This window comes from Salvelinus sp. IW2-2015, unplaced genomic scaffold, assembly GCF_002910315.2.
Source record: "Salvelinus sp. IW2-2015 unplaced genomic scaffold, ASM291031v2 Un_scaffold2095, whole genome shotgun sequence".
In the NCBI taxonomy this organism is placed as follows: Eukaryota; Metazoa; Chordata; class Actinopteri; order Salmoniformes; family Salmonidae; genus Salvelinus; species Salvelinus sp. IW2-2015.
This window is the reverse complement of record NW_019943434.1, coordinates 88,296-96,616: the sequence shown is the minus strand read 5'-3', so window position 1 is coordinate 96,616 and position 8,321 is coordinate 88,296. Positions and strand designations below refer to the sequence as shown.

The following is an 8,321-nucleotide window of genomic DNA, read 5'->3' as shown; positions in this document are numbered from 1 at the left end:
ATTAGGCCACTTAATATTAATCAACCTGTTTCTGTTAATCTGGGTCCTGTTCATTAGGCACTAATATATCAAACCTGTTCTGTTAATCTGGTCCTGTTCATTAGGCACTAAATATATCAAACCCTGTACTGTTAATCTGGGTCCTTTTCATTAGCACTAATATATCAACCCTGTTCTTAATCTGGGTCCTGTTCATTAGGCACTAATATATCAACCCTGTCTGTTAATCTGGGTCCTGTTCATTAGGCACTAATATCAACCCTGTTCTGTTAATCTGGGTCCTGTTCATTAGGCACTAATATATAAACCTGTTCTGTTAATCTGGCCTGTTCATTAGGCCACTAATAATTCAACCTGTTCTGTTTAATCTGGGTCCTGTTCATTAGGCACTAATATATCAACCTGTTCTGTTAATCTGGTCCTGTTCATTAGGCACTAATATATTAATAGACTGTTACTGTTACTGTACTGTTAATCTGGGTCCTGTTCATTAGGCACTAATATATCAACCCTGTTACTGTTAATCTGGGTCCTGTTCATTAGGCACTAATATATCACCCTGTACTGTTAATCTGGGTCCTGTTCATTAGGCACTAATATATCAACCTGTTCTGTTAATCTGGGTCCTGTTCTTCTCTCGCCTGTGGGACACAGTGTCAACGCTGTCAGGGCTCTCTCCATAGGGATGTGCTCTGTACCAGGATATATATACAGTGGGGAGAACAAGTATTTATTACACTGCCGATTTATTCACTTCTGAAATAGGAGATGCTCTATATTCACTTCTGAAATGGGAGATGCTCTATATTCACTTCTGAAATGGGAGATGCTCTATATTCACTTCTGAAATGGGAGATGCTCTATATTCACTTCTGAAATAGGAGATGCTCTATATTCACTTCTGAAATAGGAGATACTCTATATTCACTTCTGAAATGGGAGATGCTCTATATTCCCTTCTGAAATGGGAGATGCTCTATATTCACTTCTGAAACGGGAGATGCTCTATATTCACTTCTGAAACGGGAGATGCTCTATATTCACTTCTGAAATAGGAGATGCTCTATATTCACTTCTGAAACGGGAGATGCTCTATATTCACTTCTGAAACGGGAATGCTCTAATTCACTTCTGAAATGGGAGATGCTCTATATTCACTTCTGAAATGGGAGATGCTCTATATTCACTTCTGAAACGGGAGATGCTCTATATTCACTTCTTGAAATGGGAGATGCCTCTATTATTCACTTCTGAAATGGGAGATGCTCTATATTCACTTCTGAAATGGGAGATGCTCTATATTCACTTCTGAAATGGGAGATGCTCTATATTCACTTCTGAAATGGGAGATGCTCTATATTCATTCTGAAATGGGAGATGCTCTATATTCACTTCTGAAATGGGAGATGCTCTATATTCACTTCTGAAATGGGAGATGCTCTATATTCACTTCTGAAATGGAGAATGCTCTATATTCACTTCTGAAATGGGAGATGCTCTATGTTCACTTCTGAAATAGGGAGATGCTCTATATTCACTTCTGAAATGGGAGATGCTCTATATTCACTTCTGAAATGGGAGATGCTCTATATTCACTTCTGAAATGGGAGATGCTCTATGTTCACTTCTGAAATAGGGAGATGCTCTATATTCACTTCTGAAATGGGAGATGCTCTATGTTCACTTCTGAAATAGGGAAACTTTAATGCACCTGAAAGTGCAACGTCTGTACCAGCAGCACACACTCATGTTGGACAATTACCACATAGATCCACTCTGAACTACACATCAACATATCTGTTACACACAGAACTAATAAAAATAGCAGATATCCCTTTGAGCATGGTGAAGTTATTAATTACGGTGTCCTTCCCAAATCAATTGCCAGAGAGGAAAGAAACCGCTCAGGGATTTCACCATGAGGCCAATGGTAACGTTCAAACAGTTTAGTTTAATGGCTGTGATAGGAGAAAACTGAGGATGGATCAACAACATTGTAGTTACTCCCACATACTAACCTAAACGACAGAGTGAAAAGAAGCCTCCACAGAATAAAAAAAAAATATTCCATAACATGCATCCTGTTTGCAGCAAGGCATGAAAGTAAAACTGCAAAAAATGTGGCAAAGAAGTAAAATCTTTGTCCTGAATACACAGTGTTATGTCTGGGGCAAATCCAATGCAACTGAGTACCACTCTTCATATTTTCAAGCATAGTGAGTGGCCTGGGCTGCATCGTGTTATGGGTATGCTTGTCATCGTCAAAGACTAGAGTTTTTTTAGGCTAAAAAGACACGGAATAGAGATAAGGACAGGCAAAATCCTAGAGGAAAACCTGGTTGTCTGCTTTCAAACAGACACTGGGAGACAAATTCACCTTTCAGCAGGACAATAACCGAAACACAAAGCCACATACACACTGGAGTTGCTTACCAAGACGACATTGAATGTTCCTGAGTGGCCTAGTTTCAATTTAAATCAGCTTGAAAATCTATGGCAAGACATGAAAATGTCTAGCAATGATCAACAACCAACTTCACAGAGCTTGAAGAATGTTTATAATGAAAAATGTGAGATGGTTAATATCACCACTCTTAAATATCAGATGTTATTGGTCATGTACACATATTTAGCAGATGTAATTGTGGGTGTAGCAAAATGCTTGTGTTTCTAGCTCCAACAGTGCAGTAATATCTAACAATTCACAACAATACACACATCTAAAAGTAGAAGAATGGAATTAAGAAATATCTAAATATTAGGATGAGCAGTACAGGTGAAACACCTTAAGGCAAGTCCCCCGCACCTCTCTGAGGGGTTAGGTTAAATGCGGACGACACATTTCAGTTGAATGCATTGTTGTACAACTGACTAGGTATCCCCCTTCTCCCTTTCAACCCCTGTAACACAGTTCAACCCTCCAGTAACCAAGCTGTCAGAGCATCAGTCCCTTAAAAAGCATGGGCTGAGGCACATCCCAACATTTTTGTAGATTCTGATGGGGGGGGGGGGTAAACTGTATAAAAATAAAGTTGCACACTCTGTATAGGTTGTATTATGTTTCTGGGAGCATATCTCCTGTGAAAATAGCAAAATAGTCCCATAACAAAGATCCACCACCATGTTTTACAGGTATGGGGTTATATTCTGTTCATGCATTCTCATTTTGACATCAAACCCACCTCTAGTGTGTGTGGCCAAAGAACTCTGTTTTCATGGATGTTTGATGTTATGGGGCTATTTTGCTTATACTGTTTCTGGGGCCCTTGTTAAGGCCAACGGGATAATGTACACTGGCAAGAAAAAGTATGAACCCTTTAGAATTACCTGGATAAATTGGTCATAAAATGTGATCTGATCTTCATCTGAGTCACAATAGACGAACACAGTGTGCTTAAACTAGTAACACACAAATTATTATTATATTTCTTGTCTATATTGAATACATCATTTAAACATTCACAGTGTAGGTTGGGGAAATGTGAACCCCTAGTTTAATGACTTTTCCAAAAGCTTATTGGTGTCCAATCAATGAGACGAGATTGGATATGTTGGTTAGAGCTGCCTTGTCCTATAAAAAACTCACAACATTTGAGTTTGCTATTCACAAGAAGCATCGCCTGACCTAAGATTAAGAATTGTTGACTTGCATAAAGTTGGAAAGGGTTACAAAAGTATCTATAAAAGCCTTGATGTTCATCAGTCCACGGTAAGACAAATTGTCTATAAATGGAGAAAGTTCAGCATTGTTGCTACTCTCCCTAGGAGTGGCCGTCCTGCAAATATGACTGCAAGAGCACAGCGCAGAACGCTCAATGATCCTCGTGTCAGACTTTCAGTAATCTCTGGAACATGCTAACATCTCTGTTGACGAGTCTACGATACGTAAAACACTAAACAAGAATGGTGTTCATGGGAGGATAGCACAGAAGAAGCCACTGCTGTCCAAAAAAAACATTGCTTCACGTCTGAAGTTTGCAAAAGAGCACCTGGATGTTCCACAGCGCTACTGGCTAAATATTCTGTGGACAGATGAAACTACAGTTGAGTTGTTTGGAAGGAACACACAACACTGTGTGTGGAGAGAAAAAGGCACAAATCACCAACATCAAAACCTCATACTATCTGTAAAGTATGGTGGAGGGAGCATCATGGTTTGGAGCTGCCTCGGGGCCTGGACAGCTTGCTATCATTGATGTAAAAATGAATTCCCAAGTTTATCAAAACATTTTGCCGGACAGTGTAAGGCTATCTGTCCGCCAAATGAAGCTCAATAGAAGTTGGGTGGTACAACAGGACAACAACCCAAAAGACAGAAGTAAATCAACAACAGAATGGCTTCAACAGTAGTCCTGACCTCAACCCGATTTTTTTTTTAAATGCTGTGGCATGACCTCGAGAGCGGTTCACACCAGACATCCTAAGAATTTTGCTGAACTGAAACAGTTTTGTAAAGAGGAATGGTCCAAAATTCCTCCTGCCCGTTGTGCAGGTCAGATCCACAACTACAGAAAACGTTTGTTTGAGGTTATTGATGCCAAAGGAGGGTCAACCAGTTATTAAATCCAAGGGTTCACATACTTTTCCCACCCTGCACTGTGAATGTTTACACGGTGTGTTCAATAAAGAAATGAAAACGTATAATTGTTTGTGTTACTAGTTTAAGCAGACTGTGTTTGTCTATTGTTGTGACCTAGATTAAGATCAGATCAAATTTGATGACCAATTTATGCAGAAATCCAGGTAATTCCAAAGGGTTCACATACTTTTTCTTACCACTGTACTTCACCAAGTACCAGGATATTTTTGCCAAAATCCTGGATGCCTCTGCCAGGAGACTGAAACCTGGCCACAAGTGGATCTTCCAGCAATACAATAACCCCAAGCACACATCAAAATCCTCAAATACATTTTTTATTGGCCACTAAATCAACATTTTGCAATGGCAATCTCAGTCTCCAGACTTCAAACCCATTTGAAAACCTGTGGTTTGAATTGAAGAGGGAAGTCCATAATCACAGACGAAGAATATCAAGGATCTGCAAATTTGTTGTTTAGAGGAATGGTCTCAGATCCCTCCCATTGTGTTCTCCAACCTCATAAAACACCAGATCCCTCCCATTGTGTTCTCCAACCTCATAAAACACCAGATCCCTCCCATTGTGTTCTCCAACCTCATAAAACACCAGATCCCTCCCATTGTGTTCTCCAACCTCATAAAACACCAGATCCCTCCCATTGTGTTCTCCAACCTCATAAAACACTTTAGAAGAAGGCTCGGTGCCGTTATCCTGGCAAGGTGAGGTATTGAAACAGGAGGGGGAAAAGTTACTTAAATCTCTTTCTCTGAGCAATGATATAAGCATCAAATAATATGGAGCATACAGTATTTGAATTATTTATTTTATACATTTTTGCTCATCTTTATCAAGGTTGTCAATAGTTTAGGACCCCACGGTATATATGATATTATTATTAAGTAAATGTTGCTGTCCCTCCCTGTGTACAGCCGGGGACTGCCCCATATTCTACATGAGGAAGAAGGTGCAGAAAGACCTGGATGATCAGGAGAAGCTGGTGTCTCGCTTTGGATGGTGAGAGGCAGAGCCAACAGACTCCATATTAACCGGCTCCCCTCTCCCCCTCTTTCCCTCTCCTGGAAAGAATTTGTACTGTATTGTCTTGTAAGAATTATAAATGTTACACTATTTTCTTGAAATATGAATCTAAATAAATGGCATTTCTTGTAGAAATGTGTCTTGTCATTGTTGTCTGTCTTCAGTCTAGAAGACCTCCGTTGTATTGAACCAAAAGTATGGTGGTTGATGTTGTAATATGTTGAGTACTAAAAGTTGTGTAGCGGGTATTTTGCGATAACCAATGCAAAGCAGCAGTCATTTTTTACTATGCATTTCTAATAGTCTACAGGTTACCATGCCATGTGTTAATATAGACCAGGGCCTGTATTTATAAAGCATCTCAGTAGGAGTTCTGATCCAGGGTAGGGCTTGCAAAGGGAGGGTATGTTACTGGGAACTTTATACATTTCTCAGTAAACTACCAGAATTTTTGTATATTTTAAGAATAATTTGTAATTGGGCTCCCGAGTGGCGCAGCGGTCTAAGGCATTGCATCTCAGTGCAAGAGGCGACACTACAGTCCCCAGGGCGGCGCACAATTAGCCAAGCTTCGTCCGGGTTTGGCCGGGGTAGGCCGTCATTGTAAATAACAATTTGTTCTTAACCGACTTGCCTAGTTAAATAGAAAAAGTAAAATCTAGTGGCCCTTTTAGGTACTTCAGATTATCACAGGTGTCTGTAATTATCTCTGGCCCTTTGTGGCTTCATCACCTCAAATTAAATTGTTAAATGACAAAGCTGTAAAACATCCTAAATATAAACCAATTTAGTGAATACCATTGGTGTTTAATGAGGGCTTTGTAGCGACCACAGCAGGCACACGGTGCTGGCTCCCCAGGGCACTATGTGGTGGAACGGTCTAAGAAGTGTGGTCTCTTCCGTTTTGACCCTTCAGCCATTGAAGGGTCCCATTTAATGCCGTCTCGATCCCTACCGGGTCCCAGCACTGCCTCCTGGAACCAGCAGCACTGTGACCACCAGCACCTCCTCTCCAGCAACCACAGGAGGACCTTCAGCCCCTGCTCCAGTCCCGGCCCTTGCTCCAGTCTCGGCCCCTGCTCCAGCCCCAGAAAAGCACCCGCTAATAGAGGGGGGGCTGATAGCGAAGGACCTGAGGCACATCCTTACTGTCCTGAGGTATCGGCCAGACCGATACAGAAGACTCCCTGTGGTCGCCACGTGCCTCACCAAGGAGGAATACACGCACCAGTGGCAGGAGAGGGGTGAGAAGGAGAGGGCCGAGGCAGAGGAGAAAGAGTGTTGGGCAGAACACAGAGGGCACAGGAGAGGGCTGCCATGGATGAGACCATCGACGCCATCGCCTCTGCTGGACCCCCCCACTGGAACCACTCCTGACAGCTGCGTCACCACCGCCAGCGACTCCCAGTGTGCAACACCTGTAGGAGCAGCCGGACCGCCGACCACACCATCGTCGTCCCCTCAACCTCACCATCGTCGTCCCCTCAACCTCACCATCGTCGTCCCCTCAACCTCACCATCGTCGTCCCCTCAAAACCTCACCATCGTCGTCCCCTTCAACGCTCACCATCGTCGTCCCCTCAACCTCACCAGTCGTCGTCCCCTCAACCTCACCATCGTGTCCCCTCAACCTACACCATCGTCGTCCCCTCAACCTCACCATCGTCGTCCCCTCAACCACACCATCGTCGTCCCCCTCAACCTCACCATCGTCGTCCCCTCAACCTCACCATCGTCGTCCCCTCAACCTCACCATCGTCGTCCCCTCAACCTCACCACTACAAACACCAGCTCCTCCAAGCCATCGTCAGTTTTTACATCCACCACCACGATGTACACCACCACACCCCCGTCTGTCACCACCACAGCAGCCTCACCTGGACCAACTGCCCCATCCAACTCCCATGGTAACACCACCACAGCAGCCTCATCTGGACCAACTGCCCCATCCAACTCCCATGGTAACACCACCACAGCAGCCTCATCTGGACCAACTGCCCCATCCAACTCCCATGGTAACCCCACCACAGCAGCCTCATCTGGACCAACTGTCCCATCCAACTCCCCTGGTAACACCACCACAGCAGCCTCGTATCCCTGCACCCTGCAATTCGAATACAGCCATCTCCACAGGTAACATATGTTAAGTATTTTTATGTGTTTTATAAAACTGCAATCTTTAAAGATTTTCTTTCTCTCTTTAAATATCTACAGTCCATAGCACCAGCCCTCAAGGCATGTCCACCTCCTCCAAAACTTCTGCAGCTTCCTCCAGATGTATTGATGTAAACATTTTGAAAATGGTTTTCATGAAACATGCTCTGTCTAACACTACTTTTTCTCTCAACTGCAGCAAATAAAAGGAAGAGAGAATCTCTACCTGCCACCCATGGCACCACCCTCAGGTACTTCATAATCTGTTGTTTTTTTTATCCCTCTCAGTTGTGTCAATTATTATTGTTGCTGTAGTACTTCTACATTTGCAAACCATGTTAATCAATTTGATTATTTTTTTCAAATAAAAGAAGACCACCTGCTGTTCTCGCTGCGGGGAGAGTGATCCGCCTGCAAGCTCCCCGCTGGAGTGTAGGTCCGCGGTGCCATGGGTGTGCTGTGACTTCTACCACCACTGGTTACACTGCAGGTGTGTGCTGTGACTTCTGCCAACACTGGTTACACTGCAGGTGTGTGCTGTGACTTCTG

At 43.1% G+C, this 8,321-nt stretch overlaps 1 long non-coding RNA gene across 1 annotated transcript; it reads right to left on the bottom strand.

Moving 5' to 3' along the window:
- Positions 1 to 4,898: 4,898 nt before the first annotated feature.
- LOC139024983 (uncharacterized) lies at positions 4,899 to 7,137 on the bottom strand. Its single transcript, XR_011476382.1, has 2 exons — positions 5,253 to 7,137; positions 4,899 to 5,096 (listed from the first exon to the last, which is right to left on the bottom strand). It is a non-coding gene; the product is annotated as an uncharacterized lncRNA (long non-coding RNA).
- Between the last annotated feature and the right edge of the window lie 1,184 nt (positions 7,138 to 8,321).